We start from the raw sequence: 20395 nt of genomic DNA, 5'->3' as shown, positions 1-20395 counted from the left end.
GACTTTATCAACAGACCATGTTTAGGTAAATAGTGCCAAATAAGATAAATTCTGTATTAAAGGACAAATTTCTCCCAGTGTCAGGGGGAAGAGATGTTTGCTTGATGGCATGGCATGAAAGTAGTAAAGGGAGTACTGCATGAAGATAGCCCTTCACGTTAGCATTAATTCATCAAAGTTCAGTTCTGACGTGCTTCTTCCAAAGAGAATGTGGGGAGGCTTCAATTTCAGGCTGAGATTATTTCATTTGAATTTCAATTTCTCTCGCATCCTGCTTTGCTATTTTCCAAGTATTTGTATTTGCAGATCACCCCCCGTTCCCCACCCCGCCAAAGGAGCACCGCCTCTGCATTTAATAAATGAACCGTATTTGTCTAGCCAGAGTGGAAACCTTTCTTTAAAACACACAACTCTGTCTCCGTGAGCCTGCTTTGCCCACAATATTATAGCTTAGCTATCTCCTTGCTGAAGGGCCTATTTGTCTGCTTTAAGTGAAATCACTCAATTCTCAAAAGTCAGTGGAGGACTTTGGAAGGGGGAGGGTTGGGAGAGGCCACTCCAAATAAGTTCCATTAATCAAAAGACACAGTCTAATGTAACTAATATTTTACAATTAGAGAAGACAAGATGGAACTAAAAGCCATCTATCTCTCTTACACCACATGATCATCGATTCATAATCAGAAGACTGAGAGTTGCACAAAGATGCATTTACGAGGCGGGGGGGGGAGGATTGGTCTGAGCTGGAGATAATGAACACGATGAGAAAGAGCGGCGCTGAAGGCTGAGGAAAGATGACAGAGTGGCTCAATGGTGACGGATGACATGAAGATGAGTACTGATACCTGACAGGCAGCAAATGATGACTCCAGTCCTTTCCCACCATTATGATCCTCAATTATCTTGGTAAGGGACTAAGAGGAAAAAAAAAAAAAGGCCCAGCCCATCCGTTTACTTATGAGCTGGGATAATACTCGATCGGGCCAGGCTGCTAGGGATGGCCACCTTTCCACAATTTGATCAGCACTTTACAGAAGCAGCAGTTTTCATTGTCAGTACTCATGGGCACAAGGGGAAATGGGTAAAATACAGGACTTGTCCATCTGTTTTATAATAAAATTCCTAAATCTTCAAAGGGAGTTATTTTTTTTCTTTCACTGCCACCTTCAGGAAAAAAAAAGAAGCTGGTCCTCCAACAAAAAAAGGAAAAAAAAAAATGAGAAGAGTAAAAAAAAAAAAATGGATTTGGTGTAGAATTAGCTGGCTGGAGACAGCTCACACTCCAGGAATGATATTCACAGAGCCCCACAAATGAGTAATATATGGTGGGAAATGAGCCAGGCTGAGTAAATGCAGGAGCTGAGAAAATGCGAGAGGAAAATGGAAGGGAACTTTTCAAGATCTTTGGTTGATTCAGGAAATTATGAATAAAAAAGACAGGAAACTTAGCTCCGGTAGGCTTTGGAGTTGTCGAGAGCGCCACGGGCTAACTTTTTATACCAAGGAATTTTCCATTCGCTTCCATTTCCATTCTGTTCTGTTATCTATTTTTAAAGATACAGATTCTCCTTGCTTAAATGCTATTGTAATCATCTCTCACGAACAAAGAAAAACAAATGAGGTGAGGGGAGCAGAAGAGTTAGGGTTCTCAGCAAATGTCTGATCAGGGTGACTGAGACACGGTTGGATTCCCTCAAATATTTGAAGGATATTTTAGGGATAGCTCCTGCTCCAACTTCTCCCCTGAACCCTTTCCCTATTTAGATACAACTATTCCTGTAATGTGAAGTGCTATGGTTACAAATGAAGTAATCCACACAAATTTCTATATTGAACGTGAAGGCCAGGATAACTCAGAATCATAAAGAATATCTTATTAGCTCCTCAACCAGAGTCCTCCAATTTTCATTGATTTTTCTTCCTCCATCTCCTTCGCCACGTTTACCTTGAGGTAAGGAGGGCTGGGTTTAAGAATGAAAACAGGCAGGATGCATCCCTGGTTTGGCTCAACTGCAGAGCCTCTATTTTTTGTACAAACACACACACACCCATGCATGGATGTGGGATACACCCAAATCCCCAGGTGTCCCTGAATCAGCAGGTGCCAGCATTCCAGAAGAGGGATCGAAGTGGTTTATGGAAATCTTTTTCAGCCTGCGAGGAGGGTGTAGTGAATGGCCCCTCCCCGCTGAGACCTCCTAGCTGGCGAGGATAATAAGAGACAACAGGAGAGGAAAAAATACCAACCCCTCTGGTCAGGGATACAGCTAATAATCGGCTACCCTGTCGTCTGCACCCAAATAAAGGACTTTGCTGATCCCAGCGCACTTTGTGTCCATCTCTTTACCTGAATAGGAATATATTACACACTTCGCTAAAGGCCCTCGCACAAATTTTCCAATACGCCTATGGCTGCTAACAATTAGAAATACAAGGGAGTGTGTTTAGCTGAATATGCCAGGCTAATTAGAGGCCAAAGGTGTTCCATGAAATAGATTTGCACGGGTTTGTAGTTCTAATTGATACCTCCCCTTAACCCCGTAAGTATAGCACTGAATGTAACGAACCCTGAGTGGTGATAGCCCTTCTGTTTGGCATCACTAAAATGAAGAGAGTGCAAATGCTGCATAACGTCATGGCAACCTATGGGACTCTTTAGTGGACATTTTGTTTGTCATCTGTTGCTTGTCTCTCTGCATTTACAATAGCACTGAAATAAAATCTCACATGGCAACAATCACCTTCCTTAACACTAATGAAAACTCTTGACTCAAACCATATTCAGAAAACAAGGCAGAGTTTAAAAGTGAACAGAAAAACAAATGGTGTAATTCCTTATTTTTTTTCCATTTTATGGTATTTGTTAAGTGCTTACTATACGTCAAACACCATTCTGAATTCTGGTGTAGGTGCAAGTCAGTCAGGCTCAAAACACTCCCTGTTCCACATGGGGCTCTGTCTAAGCAGGAGTTAAAGCAGGTTTTGAATCCTCATTTTACTGTTGGAGAAACTGAGACCCAAAAGAGTGAAATTACTTAACCAAGGTCGCAGCAAGCCAGTGGACGAAGTAGCACTGGAACCCAGGTACTCTGACTCCCAGGCCCGTGCTTTTTCCACTAGGCCACACTGCTTCATGCGTGTCATAAGAGATGGGTGTAGGGTGGTGTTTAGGTGGCACACTTTCACAAAGGAATATGTATTTTTAATCTATCAATCATGAGGGATGTAAATAACCAATACCAGGTTCAAATTCGGAAACACGTGAGCGGGGGAGAGTTTTTTTCTTAGAGGAAATGAATGTTCCACTTGCTGGGTTCCAGTCTGGGAAAAATTTAGGTCTACAAAAGCAAAAACCATGCACGTACTTGATCCTTGTAAATTCACATCGATGTTTTGTATTTCTGAGGTATCCAATATACTCATTTTTTCCTTCACATATTTTAAAAATAGCTAGAAATCTGCTAATTTGGAGCTATTCTTTCAATACTATGTGTTTATCCAAATAGATTGCAGTGGTGGTGCAGTGTTGAAAGAGAAAAGCTGTGCCCATGTGCACGGTGTCAATTGAGGCATGCTTATAAGACTGCAAACTCTTTGGGGGCAGGAATCGTGTCTACCAACTCTGTCGTATCCTACCATCCCAAGCACATAGCACAGTGCTCTGCACATGGTAAACACTCCGTAAATTCCACTGAATGACTGATGTAACATAGGTTTTCCTTAAAGCATTTTCTTGTCCGGAATATAACATCTGCATTATAAAAGACCTGAGTGTATCTGAAAAACTGAATAGTAGATATCAGTAAAATAACATGAACGCTTAGGAAATTAGTCAAAATTTAAAGAAAAAAGTAACTTACAATGTTATAGTTGATCTAAATTAGTGTTTTTAGGGAACTTTAAGATTGTTTCATATAGTTCTAGGTATGTGGAGAAGGTAGCGTGGCTCACTGGAAAGAGCAGGGGCTTGGGAGTCAGAGGTCATGGGTTCTATTCCTGCCTCTGCCACTTGTCAGCTGTGTGACTTCGAGCAAGTCACTTAACTTCTCTGTGCCTCAGTTACCTCATCGTAAAATAGGGATTAAGACTGTGAGCCCCACATGGGACAACCTGATCACCTTGTATAGCCCCCAGAGTTTAGAACAGTGCTTTGCACATAGTAAGCACTTAACAAATACCACCATATCATTATTATTAAAAGGTATTAACAGGTGACGTGGGCCAGTAGCAGATTCCGGACCAAAAAAGTGATCCATCAAAAAGTCAATCCACAGCACCTACTGAGCGGTAACTGAGTGCAGAGCACTGTAATACGAGATTGAGAAAGCACAATCGAGTAGGCGTGATCCCGGCTCTCCAGGAGCTTAGAGTCTAGCGGATTGATCGCACTACCGACGCCCGAATCCCAACCCTCCAGAAAACTCCCCTCCCCTCGGACTCCGGCAGACAAGAGCCCGAGGTGCCGACCCTCTGCACCTGGGCACCAGGGGGAAATCTGGTCTGCTCCCCCTGTCCGACCACCACAGCTGTCTGCCCTTCCTGTTGGTGAACTCAAGAAAGTGCATTCCAGTTGGCGTCAATTGGGAAGCAGCCGCTGAACCTGGGTATGTAATTCAATGCGACTCAAGGGCGTCACTGAGTGGCATCCTCTACATGTGCAGAAAGCTGGGCCACTCTGGTAAGTCATTCCTTGCTGAGTTCAGCTTGGCTCTGTGGAAAGAGCCCGGGCTTGGGAGTCAGAGGTCGTGGGTTCGAATCCCAGCTCTGCCACTTGTCAACTATGTGACTGTGGGCAAGTCACTTAACTTCTCTGTGCCTCAGTTACCTCAAATGGGGATTAAGACTGTGAGCCACACATGGGACAACCTGATTACACTGCATCTACCCCAGCACTTAGAACAGTGCTCTGCACATAGTAAGCGCTTAACAAATACCAATATTATCATTATTATCATTCCCTCAGACACAAAGCAACTGTAACTGTTGCCGATTTGTACATTCCAAGCGCTTAGTACAGTGCTCTGCACAAAGTAAGCGCTCAATAAATACTATTGAATGAATGAACCTCCCTGCAGAGGCCAGGGGTGTGTGGGGAGGGGACAGGGGTGGGAGAGGGTATCACTCATCCAGTTTTATGCTGGACAGTCGATTTTCCGGCAAACCTGTGCCGAATGGACACCAGATGCCTTCGTGTCCACATTTCTATTTTTTTTCTATGGCCAGGCTCTCTCCCCCTCAACTCTCAGCACTCTGTCCTTCAGCAGGGTACCCATGTCTACAGAAACCGAGAAGGGGAAAACAACAGCCAGATCTTAAGCTCCTTATGGGCAGGGATCATATTGAATGAACATCTTCCCATCATATCATAGAAAAGGAGCACAGTGAGGTGGATAATACTGTTGGTATTTGTTAAGCGTTTACTATGTGCAGAGCACTGTTCTAAGTGCTGGGGTAGATACAGGGTAATCAGGTTATTCATTCATTCATTCAATAGTATTTATTGAGCGCTTACTATGTGCAGAGCACTGTACTAAGCGCTTGGGATGAACAAGTCGGCAACAGATAGAGACAGTCCCTGCCGTTTGACGGGCTTACAGTCTAATCGGGGGAGACGGACAGACAAGAACAATGGCACTAAACAGCGTCAAGGGGAAGAACATCTCGTAAAAGCAATGGCAACTAAATAGAATCAAGGCGATGTACAATTCATTAACAAAATAAATAGGGTAACGAAAATATATACAGTTGAGCGGACGAGTACAGTGCTGTGGGGATGGGAAGGGAGAGGTGGAGGAGCAGAGGGAAAAGGGGAAAATGAGGCTTTAGCTGCTGAGAGGTAAAGGGGGGATGGCAGCGGGAGTAGAGGGGGAAGAGGAGCTCAGCCTCTCCCACGTGAGGCTCACAGTTAATCCCCGTTTTACAGATGAGGTAACTGAGGCACAGAGAAGTGAAGTGACTTGCCCACAGTCACCCAGCTGACAAGTGGCAGAGCCGAGATTTGAACCCATGACCTCTCACTCTCAAGCCCGGGCTTTTTCCACTGAGCCACACTGCTTCTCTAGAGGATGGGCCTGGGAGTTGGAAGGTCATGGGTTCTAATCCCAGCCCTGCCACTTGTCTGCTTTGTGGCCTTGGGCAGGTCACTTAACTTCTCCTCTGTGCCTCAGTTACCTCATCTATTAAAAAATAAAAAAATGGGGATTAAGCCTGTGAGTCCAATGTGGGGCAGGGAATGTGTCCAACCTGATTCACTCATATCTACCCCAGCACTTAATACAGTGATTGGCACAGAGTAGGTGCTTAACAAATATCACAGTTATTATTATTATACCTACGGACTCTATCAGTGCTTAGGTCAGCACTCTGCACACAGTAAAGTCAGTAAATACTATTGATTAATTTGGATTAATGGAATTAATGGTGGGGGGAGAGGGGAGTCATCTATCTAGAAACAGTGTGGCCTACTGGAATAAACATGGGTCTGGGAGTCAGGAGACCTGGTTTCCAAATCTGGTTTTGCCATTTTCTGCTGTGTGACCTTGGGCAAGTCACTTAACTCCTCTGTGCTACAGCTTCCTCATTTGTAAAAAGTTGTCCCTCCCCTTAACTATGTCCAAGTGGATTATCATGAATCTATCCCAGTGCTTAGTACAGAGCTTGGCACACAGTAAATCCTTAACAAATAACACAGTTACTAATACTACTATTCAGCAGCTATATAAATTCTGAGAACATTTGCAAATAATCTTTCGGGGCGTGTCTTATCCTAATTGACTTAAATCTTTAAATATGTCTCCTCTGAGGGTCGCGCCTAGGGAGTTTCCAGTACTTTACCAATCACGAGTACAGGAGGGAGAGTCAAGCAGAGGCCTACCCACTCCACTTGTAGCTTGGGCAGCGGCTAGCCAGTGGAAAGCACTCTGCTACAAGTCAAAACTCACCCGTTGTGGGCAGCAGCGGTACGGGAGAGAGTCGAGGCCAGAGAATTGTTTACAGCGCGGAAAGCGGCAATGGTAAACCAATTCTGCATTTTTACCAAGAAAACTCTACCGATACAGTACCAGAACGATTGCAGATGGAAGTGGGGCGTTCTTGGAGAGAATGTGTCTATGGCATCGCTAGGGATCGGATACAACTCGACACCAAAACAACAACAACTTGAAATAGGTGACAGTATCAGCAAGTCTATCAACCATGTTATATTGTACTCTTCCAAGCGCTTAATACAGTGCTCTATACACAGTAAGTGCTTAATAAATATGAATGACTGATTGAGGTGATGGAATTCTTGAGCGTCATGAGTGGTCATATCAGTAGTGCCCTTTGTTGGCAAATATGAACACTTTTGAGCATGTTTTTGCTACTTGGCTTTTAACTGGAGAAGAAAGTTTAGGCACTCTTATGATAGTACTAAATCATTAAGACATCCAGCGAAATCACCACTGCTTTTGCAGTGAACTTCTTTATTGGAGATGTGGCTGGGTAAGAATGAGTGAAGTCCAAAATGAAAACGGCATCCTTTCCTAGTGGAAAAGTTATGTGAAACACTACTTTTATCCCAGCAACAACCAAAAAAAAAAAAAATAGAGGAGAATGCCTTTTAGTGAACGTGATTAAAAACTATCTAATCATCTCTGTAAAATAAGGTATTACAAACTGAGTGATTTTGTCTTCCGGTATGTCATCTCTTTAAAGTGTAAATCCATTTTCGGCCTTAATTCTAAGGCCGACACCGGCGTGCGACCTCCATCGAGCTTTCCTTCCACCGGACGCGGGCCCCGTACGCCGCCGGGCAGCGAGCTCCTCCGTCCAATCGTCTCAACCGAGATGAAGCGAGTGTCGTTCAGAGTGCAAACACCCCCGCTTACCAACGCGGCTCCGGCCAGGTCGCGCCGGAATCGCAGATCATCACCTGGATGGATCTTGAGCCCGAAAGATGGGTTGGCGGGGCCTGTTCGGCTGGAGGCGACGAAAAGTCGACGACCGATTCGTGCGCAGCGTGTTCCTGCCTCATCCGCCCAGAGGCCCTCTCTTCCTAGGATTTGCTATTAGGGGAAACTATGGTTCCAGCATGGAAAATCCCAGTTCCTCGGTTGCTCGGCTTGGCTGACCAGGTTGAGCAGAGCTTCTCCTAAGGGTTGACCGCGTGGTCGCTGGAAGAGTGGTCTCCATCGCCACCTAGCGGCCTCCAGGGGGCGCAACTCGTGAGCCACTCGGAGGAAAATTAAATACAGCTGAATAATTGAATGAGAGGGCAAGTTCAATCAGGGGTCACCATCTGTTGGACTAGAATGGTTGGCACATGGCAGCTCAGCTTCACTCGCATCATAAACACGCTTACAGTTATCAGAGCTCTCGCTGCCCGAAAATCAAAGAAAACCGGGCCTAAAATAAGCTGGAACTAATTAAACCTACACCATCGGGTCGTCATGGATACAGGCGTGAAGGTCACCAGATCCTCGTGGCGCTAGGGGAAGACAGGTGATTCTCGAAAAGCCTGAAGTGGTGGCAAAATCCCCGTCTCGTGGTCTCATCGGGGTCCCCGCGACTTAAGGGGTGCCGATTTTGCTCTGCGGGTTTGGGCGTGGGATCTGGATGTTCCCATCTTCGTGGAAGTGGGAGCCTCTTCTTTATTCCCAGGCTGAGGGCCCCAAGACAACGGTTGGGAGAGGAAGGCGAATGCTGCCCCATTTTGAAGCAATTTACAGCTACATTTCCTTGCATGAACAGGGCAGAGATGCATCTTTCCAAAGAGATGGATGTGACAACTGAGTCGCCTCCCCAGGCAGCTTAATCTGCTGACCGATCATTCACCGGGAACATATATGTAGCACCAGGGGGAGTGGGAGGTGGGGTGCAAAAGTAGTGGGGAGGAAGGAGGGATGAGGAGGAGGGGTCAAGAATGAGGGACGGGCACGGCAACGAGGTTTCACTTTGATTTTTTTTCTGTCCACACAATCTCTTCATTCGATACCCCCTTCTCTGGGTAGGTAGACACCTTTATGAAATTTTGAGTAGACAAAGGGCTTAAATGAGATGGAATGGGAGGAGGGAAAGAAATCTCAAACAATCTCAGGCTCAGAAAATATGTTCACGAGATGGGTTCAGAGAGAGGAGATTGGGAGATGACTCCTTAGGAGCAGACGCGTGTTTTTTTACTATTTGAAACACAAAATACAGAACTCAGAATTCTGTCTTTGCCTTGATCCAAAAGCTCCTCCCTAGTAGGTGGAAAAAAATCTTCTCCTTTAAGGAGCTTTTCTTTTTTCTTCACAATTAACACATTTGGCTTTCTTTTCACCAATTTTAAAGTGTTCTTCAGACATGGATCACTTACCTAAAAGCTCTGGCAGGGGCCTGAACCTGAAATCAGGTGGCACTAAACAGCCCTTAGAAATCCGGGATATGAAGGACCCACTGTGACATTCCACATGTGGGGAAGTATGCCCAGTTTGCCCAAGTTCACAACCTTTCTTTGTGTGGGACTCCTGACCCCTTAAGTCCACATTCATTTCCCTTCCGGGTCCTGCTAAAATGAATAACTCTTCTCAGGGGGCCTTAGCAGCAGGAGCCAAGGCAGGAGGAGTCTGGGGGATTAAAAATCAAAATATTGGACAAAAAGGCATCTGTTGACGGATCTGTATCTTACCGTCCAGTACTAAAAACCAGACGACTGGCCACACTACCCCTAAAGAAGCATCTGGGGGGCCCAGAATGAAGACCCAGAATTCATTCATTTATAAGTGCTTACTGTGTGCAGAGCACTGTACTAAGTGCTTGAGAAAGTACAAAATAACAATAAACAGACACATTCCCCATCCACAGCGAGTTTACAGTCTAGAGGATCTGCAATGACCACTCAATTACTGGGTTGCCAGTTACTCAGTCTGCGGTTCATGGGGTGAGAGGATTGTCCAGGGCAGAGAACAATCGAGGTCATTAATCCAGCCACCTTGTTGTCGGATAGTATCCGCGGCACAGTGGGACAAATGTGGTTTTCCATATCATTTTAGAAGATTTTGGACACGACGCAGGGGTCATGCAGTAGACATCTTGCAGCCATTGCAGAAAGGGCAGAGATGCATCTGGTCCGGCTCCACATGGGCCCGACTGATAATGACACTTCTCGGGGGAAGGGGAGAGAGACTGTGGCTTTAACCCAGAACCCTAGATCAGTTAGCTGCCTTGTTAGCTGCCTAATCGGAACTGTGGCGGAGATAAGGAGGGCACTCAGATTCCTTCCATCTCATGCTCTCATCCCATAATTCAGCTAGGATGCCCCACTTAGCCTTGGATTTGCTGCCTGCCACCATCCAGTGATTGGATGGCTTTCGGCCCTTAGAGGCAACAGAAGCATTTGGGATGTTTTGAGGCTGACCCACACCCCATGGGTTCAATAGCCACTTAAGGAAGAAAGCCAATGGCCTCAACTCCCTCCCTCAATAGTTTAGTCTCCATGGGCACCTCTTTTAATAGAAAAGAAAAAATATTTACTATTCTCTGAGCCATCCAAGTTAGATTCCTAAATCTCTCATATCCAGGAATATATAAGATTATGGGAGAGAAGCAGTACGGCCTAGTGAAAAGAGAACAGGACTCAGAATCAGGAGACCAGGGTTCTAATTCTGGCTCTGACAACTTTCCTGCTGGGTAACTTTGGGCAAGTCGCTTAGCTTTTCTGTGCCCCCAGTTCCTCTTCTGTAAAATGGGGATTAGTTACCTGTTTTCTCTCTCCTTTAGACTAGTAGCCCCACGTGGTGCAGGGACTGTATCTGATTTTATGATTTCGTATCTTTCCCCGTACTTGAGTGCTTGGCACAAAGCAAACACCTAACAACTATTATTATTACTAGCATTATCAGTATAATAATAGAAATAGCAAATAGGCAAAATTCTGATTTAACCATAGACTAACCCTAGTCTGGTAACGGTGCTGAACTTAACCTTGGTTACCCCAAAGCAAACAACAGCCACTTACCTTTTATTTTTGTCGATCCTCTGCATGAAGCTTTTCCACAGGCCTACATATATCTTCCCATTCCCTCAAACTCTCAAATGGGTAACTATTCCCCCCCACATCAAGCAGACTCTCCTAATAATTGGCTTTATAGCACATAATCACCTTCTCTGCCTCCTACTTAACCACTCTTTTCTTCCACTACACTCCAGCTCACTCCACATTCCTCTCTAGTTCACCTACTCACCGTACCTCATCCTCATCTCTCCTCCTGCTAACCTCTTTCTCGTGCTCTCCCACCTGCCTGGAACTCCCTTCTCCTTCAGATCTGATACACTACAGCTCTCCCCCATCTTCCAAGGCCTGCTGAAATCAGAGCTACTCCAGAATTTCTCCAATTCATTTCTAGTCTCCCCAGATTATATCCCCACTAGGTTTCACTTCCTCTCCTACGAATCGACAGCCTATCGTGGCAGGAGAGTTTGCAAATGCCTAAGCAGCTCAGAGTTAGGCCACAGAGGGTTACTCATAATGGAAAAGTCTAAGCCGAAGTGTAAGACAAAGTCAAGTCACCTGCGCTGGGCACAGTGGCATGGGAAGAGTCAAAGGCGGATGATCAAGTGATCAAAACTTTGATCGATACACATATCAGAGAGAATTCATGACAAATAATAATAATAATAATGTTGGTATTTGTTAAGCGCTTACTATGTGCAGAGCACGGTTCTAAGCGCTGGGGGAGATAGAGTAATCAGGTTGTCCCACTTGAGGCTCACAGTTAATCCCCATCTTACAGATGAGGTAACTGAGGCACAGAGAAGTCAAGTGACTTGCCCACAGTCACACAGCTGACAAGTGGCAGAGTCAGGATTCGAACCCATGACCTCTGACTCCCAAGCCGGGCTCTTTCCACTGAGTCACACTGCTAGACAGGAGATGGGATGTTCTGAAGAGGGATGTGTCCATGCAGTCATTATGGGTCAGAAATGACCTAATGGCATTTGAAGAAGTGCCACTTCAGAATAATAATAATAATAATAGTAATAATAATAATAATAATATTGTTGGTATTTGTTAAGCACTTACTATGTGCAGAGCACTGTTCTAAGTGCTGGGGTAGTATACAGTGTAATCATGTTGTCCCTCATGTGGGACAGTCTTAATCCCCATTTTATAGATGAGGGAACTGAGGCCCAGAGAAGTGAAGTGACTTGCCCACAGTCACACAGCTGACAAGTGGCAGAGCAGGGATTTGAACCCATGACCTCTGAATCCCAAGCCTGGGCTCTTTCCACTGAGTCACGCTGCTTCTGTGAGAACTACACATTAGTGTGCTCATTACCACCTCTACTTAGCCTGTTGTTGACATAGCCTATTGCTTAAGCACTAACTCAGCTTTTCCCCTTTCCCTTGTTCCTTCTCCTGTATAGAACCTATATTAGCATCTGTCCACACTGCTAGATAAAAATCTACCACACCCTTCCGAGCACTTAGTATAGCATTTTGAGCTTAGTAAACGTTACTGATTAATTACTGATTGCCCAAAGCCAACAGACTCTTCTTCCCAGAGCAGAGAGGCATGGGGGTATATCTTTCCCCATAGTTAACCCTTTTACCTCTCCTTTGCCCCCAGTCCCCTTGGGATTGGCCGGGCCTCCAGCTGAAATCATCAGGTTAGCCAGTCCTTCCCGAGTGATCGACAGGGTGTATACCCACATACATCCTGTCTAGTACCAATCATCACAACGGGGTTGTGGTTGGGAGGAGCAGACCCTGCCTGTTGACCTGAACTTTCACCGAGAGAGCTCTCCATTGGAACTGGCTGGATGTTTCAAATCCTAACCAGCAAAGGAGCTCTGCTCACTGCCTCCAGGACTCTTACAGTGCAGGCCAGAAACTTCAGGACTTGAGGGTATCATTCACTCATTCAATCGTATCTATTGAGCACTTACTACATGTGGACCACTGTGGTAGGCGCTTGGGAGCGTACAAAATAACAAAAAACAGACACATTTCCTGCCCACGACGAGCATCGCCTTTCTACCGCCCACGTCGCATGAATCCTCTCTTCCGATGGGTTGTGCATCCTCCGCATTTCTTCACTAGGCAGGGTGGTATGGGTGCCGAGAGCCCAGCCAAGCAGGAGAAAGGACGCCTGCTTTCTGAACTCTACAACCGTCACCCCAAAAGCCAGAGAGGAAAGCTACCAGGATGGTCCAAGCCCTGTTTGCCTGCTCCCTTTCAACAGCCTCAGAAGTTAAGATAGGGAAAGGATTTCTTCCAAAGAATAACAATAATTATGTTGGTATTTGTTAAGCGCTTACTATGTGCAGAGCACTGTTCTAAGCGCTGGGGTAGTTACAGGGTCATCAGGTTGTCCCACATGAGGCTCACTGTCTTAATCCCCATTTTCCAGATGAGGTAACTGAGGTACAGAGAAGTTAAGTGACTTGCCCACAGTCACACAGCTGACAAGTGGCAGAGCAAGGATTTGAACTCATGACCTCTGACTCCCAAGCCCGGGCTCTTTCTACTGAGCCATGCTGGTCTGATCCTGGGCAGGTGGGGCAAGGTGGGAGGGGAGAACGGGGACTGCGCCGGGTTGCAAAGAAGCTCGCTGTGGACTGGGAATGTGTCTATCATATTGTTATATCCTACTCTCCCAAGTGTTTGGTAAAGTTCTCTGCACACAGTCAGCACTTCATAAATTTGATTGACTGACTAGATTAGTGTGTATCTATACTTGTATAAAATATATAATAAAATATAAATTATGTTAATAATAATATAAATAACAGTACATATCTGCTATTTGTTTATATTATCATATATATGTAACTTATTTATTTATAGTAACGTCTCTCTCCCCCCCCAGGCTGTAAACTCATTGTGGTCAGGGAACATTTGTTATATTGTCCTCTCCCAAGCCCTTAGAACAGTGCTTTGCATCCAATAAGCACTCAATAATTACGATTGAATGAATAAATGAATTATTGTTTTTAGGTGGTCCGGTTTGCCTGAGGTTTTGGACCAGATCACCTAGAGTTTAGTGAACATAAGTGGGCTGAGAATTGCAGAAACTCTCTCCAGGGGGAGCTGCTCACGCATTCTCCGCTGAAGAATCTGAGCCCTGCTGTGACTGTAGCTAGTATTTAAAAGGAAATAAAGACTCTCTCTTCAAGTCATCTTACTCTTTATGAAAAGGTCTTTACTCTTAAGTCACTGAATTCAACAGAGGTGGCTGGATTTTCAAAATCTCAACATCTCCCAGATCCAAAGCAACATCTCAGAGTCAAAAATTCCCCCGTTTCCTCCCCCCAGCCTGGCCGCTGGGCTGGAGAAAGATCCTATAAACAGGGTAGCCGGTGGCTTTTCTCGCAACAGCCTGTTTGGGGCTGGTCTTATTCAGGGGAATGATCGAGTCGCTGAAAAATAACTATGATGTTCAAACAGTGGGAGGGGCAAGAGAGAGGAATGAAAGCCATGTGTAGTAGGCTTGCTATCAGGGTGGGTCATTTCACCTCGTCCCCAAGATGGGCAAGGGAAGGAGTCGCATAACTTGATGTCTTGGCTTTCTTCAGCACCTCTACATGATCCTACATATCGCCTCTGTGCTTGGCTACCTTTCCTCTCTTTTTTTCACCTCTCCATTCATCTATTTGGGCTGGCCCCAAGGATCATTTATTTCTTCATTCATTCAATCATTGTCGTATTTATTGAGCACTTCCCGTTTGCAAAGCACTGTATTAAATGCTTGGGAGAGTACACCACATACCTCCAATCTCTTTTCTCTTCTCACTCTAATGATGAAGTCTCTGGAACCGAAGTCTCTTGCTTCTCTTCTGAGTCTGCTGAAGCTGAATCCCTGTCAGCCTGGTCCGATCCACGGCCATTTCTGACCCTACTTTGCAACGGTACAACTGCCTGGACTAAGGCCTGGAGCAAGGAGACCCTCACTCAGTTCCAGCACTGACCCCAGAGGCATCCCAATGTCACCTGGTATGTATTCGGGGAAGCAGTATTGCCTAGTGGATAGAACCCGGGCCTGTAAGCCAAAAGAACCTGGGTTCTAAAACCGGCTCTGCCATTTGTCTGCTGTGTGACCTTGGGAAAGTCACTTCACTTCTTGGGCCTCAGTCACCTCATCTGTAAAATGGGGACTAAGATAGCAACCCCCTGTGGGGCCAGGACTTTTCCAACTGTAACTTGTATCTACCCCAGCATTTAGAAAAGTGCTCGACACATAATAAGCGCTTAACAAATAGTATTATTACCATTATTATTATTACTACAGGGGGTGAGGGACAGTTCGGGAACTGGAAGTTGGACTCACCCCACCTGGAGCAAGCATGTGGTGGTCCAGGATAAGGTTCACCATGCTGTGCCATGCAAAGAATGCCACCTGCCAGCTCTACCTGGAGCCACCTGGATACTCCTTTTTCTTACCAACTGTACCCAGGAAGGTTCCAATCTGCTACCATTTACCCTGGCTGGATCTGAATTCCTCTCCTGCCTCCCTACCACTCTCCCTCCATCTTACCTATCCTCCATAGCCCTCCAAACTTGCTCACAGAGAGCCACCCAAGAGAAGAATTGCCCCGGAATGTGACCCAATTACTCTTTACTCAGGCAGCTCTATTAAAGTTGCCCATATGGAGGGGTTGGTGGTGGACCCGGAGAATGGAGAGGGTCATAAATTCAGCACTTACTGTGTGCAGTACATTGAACTAAGCCCTTAGGATGGTATAATATACCAGAGTTGGTAAACACATTCCTTGCACATAAGAGACTTACAATCAAACTATTACCAAATTAATCCAGTCACCTATCAGCCTCCTTGCTGACTTGCGAGCCTCCTGTCTCTCCCCACTCCAGTCCATACTTTGTTGTCTGGAACATTTTTCTACAAAAACAATTGGGCCACGTAACCCCTCTCCTCAAGAACCTCCAGCAGTTGCCCATCCACCTCCGCATCAAACAGAAACTCTTCACTATGGGCTTTAAAATACTCCATAGCCTTGCCCGTTCCTACCTCACCTCGTGGCTCTCCTACAATAACCCTATCCCCAAACTTCTCTCCTCTAATGACAACCTTCTCACTGTACTTCGATCTCGTCAATCTTGCAGCTCACCTCTTGCCCTCATCCTGCTTCTGAGCTGGAACACCTTCGCTCCTCATATGCGACCTACAATTATTCTCCCTGCTTCAAAGCCTCATCGAAGGCCCATTTCCTCCAAGAGGCCTTCCCTGACTAAGCCCTCCTTTCCTCTTCTCCGACTCCCGTCTGCATCGCCCTGCTTTGCTCCATTTATTAATCCCTCCTCCCAACCCCCAAGAAATTTATGTACATATCTGTCATTTACTTACATTAATGTCTGTCTCCCCCTCTAATAATAATAACGGTATTTGTTAAGCACTTACTCTGTGCCAGGCACTGTACTAAGTGCTGGGGTAGATACAAGCAAATTGGGTTGGACACAGTCCCTTTTCCCACCCAGGGTTCACAGATCCAGTCCTCATTTTATAGAGGAGGTAATTGAGGCACAGAGACATAAAGTAACTTGTCTAAGGTTACACAGCAGACAAGTGGCAGAGCCAGGATTAGAACCCATGACCTTCTGACTCCCAGGCCTGCGCTCTATCCATTAAACCATGCTGCTTCTCTGGACTATAAGCCCATTTTGGGCAGGGGTATGTCTGTTACACTGTAATAATAATAATGTTGGTATTTGTTAAGTGCTTACACTGTGCAGAGCACTGTTCTAAGCACTTGGGGTAATCAGGTTGTCCCACGTGAGGCTCACAGACCTCATCTCCATTTTCCAGATGAGGTAACTGAGGCACAGAGAAGTGAAGTGACTTGCCCACAGTCACAGAGCTGCCAAGTGGCAGAGCCGGGATCTGAACCCATGACCTCTGACCCCCAAGCCCGGGCTGTCTCCACTGAGCCACGCTGCTTCTCCCTAACGTTTAGTACAGTACTCTGCACACAGGAAGCACGCAATACATTTGATTGATTGACTGGAGGATGTAAACAAGCTTTGGATCACCCTCGGCCTCTCCAGCAACCACCAGCCCCAAGCAATGCTCACTTTTCTAACGCTATAAAGGAGGAACAGCCTGGCCTAGTGGAAAGAGCATGGGCCTGGGAGTCAGGAGACCTGGGTCCTGCCACTTGCCTGTCGAGTGACTTTCGGCAAGTCTTTTTACTTCTCTGTGCTTTGCTTTCCACATCTGTAAAAGGGGAATGAAATCCTCCTTACTCTGTGAGTCCCCTGTGAGACAGGAACTGTGCCTGACCTGAATATCCTGTATGAATCTCAGTGTTTAGGACAGTGGTTGACACAAAATAAGTGTGCAACAAATACCACGATAATTATTTTCACGTCTTTTTTCTGCTTCTCTACTGAGGCTGGGAGTGCCTGAGGATTTATCCTGAAGCCCTGGGACAGGCTTTTCGTCATTTCCTAGGCAAGGACCAGCGACAACCTGGGCCTACGGCAGCAAAGTTGGCAAAGGGAGAGCAGAAACCGAGTCACTCTGAAGAGCGTCTGCATTCCTTACTCACTTAGCAGCTACACGATGTAACAGTCTCCCTTACTGGCGAGCAATCACACCAAGAAATGCTAGACACAACACCACTATTCGGAGTTGTTCAAATGGGTTTACACGAATTCAGACTCCTGCTCATTATCGCAGGGTGCTCCTGTTTATGAACCGCATTCCTAAAAAAAAAAAACCTGACGGAACGGGACTCGTATCTTGGGCTTTGAAAATACCCTCCATGGAGTCAAAGCTCCCAATCTCCTTTCTCTGGGATGAATTCAACCCCTTGCTACTTCCTTCTGGGAGCTGTTTGCCTTGCCAGCTTCCTACAGGCTTATATTCCAATGCAATATTGGGTCTTAATGGGCTTCCCCAGTGCTCCCTACAATACTACTTGTCTTTCTGGCAGCCATGAGGGCTCATAACCTATGTGTCTTCCTTCCCTCCAGTGTTCGCATCAGTAATCTAGCCAGGGACATTTAAATTGCTATCTGTTGTGAGATTAGTATGGGGCAATGGGGAAGGAGAATGAACCATTGACAATCTAGCTCTCAGATGGATTAACTTTCAAAAATAAAAAATCAGGTTAGCGTCTGAATAAAGGGACTTTGGTGCCTTTGTTGAATCTGCTTTAACCCGGTAGGAATGGCAAGTGGGATTTAAGTATTCTATAGACTCTCCGCCCCTCAATTTCACTTCACAGAATAAATCACCTGTTGCACAAGACAAAAGCGGAATCTGCCCCCTGGCTGACTCTAGACCGCATAGGTCTGTGGGGAACATAACTATTTTCTGTGACTTTTCATATGTGCAGTTTTTTTTTTTTCGGCTTTCCCGAATAAAGACAGACTGGGGGCTGGAAAAAAAAAGAGATCAAAATAGTTCAGATTTTTCACAGGTCCTTAGAATAGTGCTCTACCAACCTGAGAACGTGTGATTAAAACCCCACCAGAAGCCGTCCGGTTTCAAACTAAACCCACAGACTGCATTTGCAGTGGGCAAACCTCACGACAGTTTGGAAAACCACCTGCTATTTAGGAACCACTACAGATCCAGCCCTATTTTCAAGCAAACAAACAGGGATGCCGTCTTTCGTATTTCTACAAGTAATTAAACACGGATGTTCCCCAGAGCAGCAGGTTAGGCTTATGGCCATGGAAGGAGGGCTGTATTTTCTTGTGTTGATATTGTTGTTGGCCAATATTCATCGCAGCATGTCAGCTGACTCTGTAAGCCCCCTGTGGAAAGGGACAGCATCACTCCTTTATTCTGTATTTCCCAAACACCCAGCACAGTGTGCCTCGCCAAGTGATCATTCAGTAATTGCTACTCTTATGAATAATAATCCATAATAATGTTTGTGGTATTTGTTAAGCGCTATGTGCCAGGCACTGCACTAATAGTTGGAGTGGATACAAGCAAATTGCATTGGACACAGTCCCTGTCCCCCCTGGGGCTCACAGTCTCAACTCCCGTTTTACCAATGAGATAACTGAGGCAAAGAGAAGTGAAGTGACTTGCTCAAGGTCACACAGCAGACAAGTGGCGGAGCTGAGATTAGAACACACGATCTTCTGACGCCCAGGTCCACCCTCAATTCACTACACCTTGCCGTCGCTATTAATACTATTAGCACTTCTAATACTGATGAGCAGGGAGTCCACATCATTAGCAGCTGATATCCAATGGTACCAGGACCTCTGCCCTCTGTCAACACCCGAGGACAGCCCTGTTCAAGGACGAGTGCCCTACGACTCTCTGGAGAGCTAGAGGGTTTTGAGGGCTGGGAGTGGAGGGTGCATCAATACGACATAAACAGAACAATAATAATAACTGTGGTATTATTGTGGTAATAGCCCAATAGCTAACTATGGTAGCGCAGACAAGAACTATCAGTAGGTCAGTTGTATTTCTTGAGCTCTTACTGAGTGCAGAGAACTCTACTAAGCACTCTGTACCGTGTCAAGTGCTTGGCATTACACTAAAAACCAGGGTAGACACAGGATAATCAGGTCAGACACTATCTCTGACCCACATGGGATTCACTGTCTAAGGAGGAGGGAGAACAGGTATTTAATCACCAATTTACAGATGAGAACGCGTAAACCAAGAGAAGTTCAGGGTGTTGCCCAAGGTCTCACAGCAGGCTGGTAATAATAATAATGATGGTATTTGTTAAGCACGTATAATGTGCAGAGCACTGTTCTAAGCGCTGGGGTAGAGTCAGGGTAATCAGGTTGTCCCACGTGAGGCTCAGAGTCTTAATCCCTATTTTACAAGTGAGGTAACTGAGGCACAGAGGATACTCACCCCACCCACACTACCCAAACTGGCTGTGTTCATATCTTATTACTCTGCTGCTTCCTCCATCTGTCTGCTCCTTCCATTTTAATGTCTGTCTTCGCCACTAGATTTTAAGCACCTTGAGGGCAGAGATCATGTTTATCAACTTATTGAACTGCACTCACCCAAGTGCTTAGTACAGAGCTCTGTTCTAGTAAGCGCTAAATTAATACCATAAATCGATTGGAGGGAGACAAACGTGAATTCTAAGCTGAGCAGTAACACATTGCTATTCTTATTACTGCTGTTTTTCCACAGAACCTTCATAATTATTGAATTGGTAGGGTTATTTACTTCATTTTCCCTCTCATTTTTTCCTCGTGTGTCTGTCCTCCCTTCATCTTTTCCAGAAAAGGAAATTCTCCCATAGGCCGGGAACCATATCTGAATCAATATTTTTGTATTTTCCCCTGGGCACTCTTTATAGTATTTATTCAGGGCTAAGTATGTGTCAAACACTGTTGTAAGCGCTGGGGTAAATGTAAATTTATCAGGTTGGACACAGTCCCTGTCCTACGTGGACTCACAGTACTTCAGCAGTGTAAGCG

The 20395-nt window shown here is 45.5% G+C and overlaps 1 long non-coding RNA gene across 2 annotated transcripts in view; it reads right to left on the bottom strand.

The window, feature by feature from the left end:
- LOC114814996 overlaps positions 1 to 20395 on the bottom strand; it is a 60384-nt gene that overhangs the window by 25971 nt on the left and 14018 nt on the right. Inside the window, exon 1 of one of the 2 annotated variants that reach the window (XR_003762783.2) lies at positions 846 to 1007. The exons of the other annotated variant lie outside the window; for it this stretch is intronic. This is a non-coding gene — a long non-coding RNA (uncharacterized LOC114814996). Of the gene's footprint in view, positions 1 to 845; positions 1008 to 20395 lie in introns of those variants that run through there. 2 annotated transcript variants of the gene reach the window in all.

Source organism: Ornithorhynchus anatinus, chromosome 11 (assembly GCF_004115215.2).
Source record: "Ornithorhynchus anatinus isolate Pmale09 chromosome 11, mOrnAna1.pri.v4, whole genome shotgun sequence".
NCBI lineage: Eukaryota > Metazoa > Chordata > Mammalia > Monotremata > Ornithorhynchidae > Ornithorhynchus > Ornithorhynchus anatinus.
This window is presented reverse-complemented; position numbering and strand designations above follow the sequence as displayed.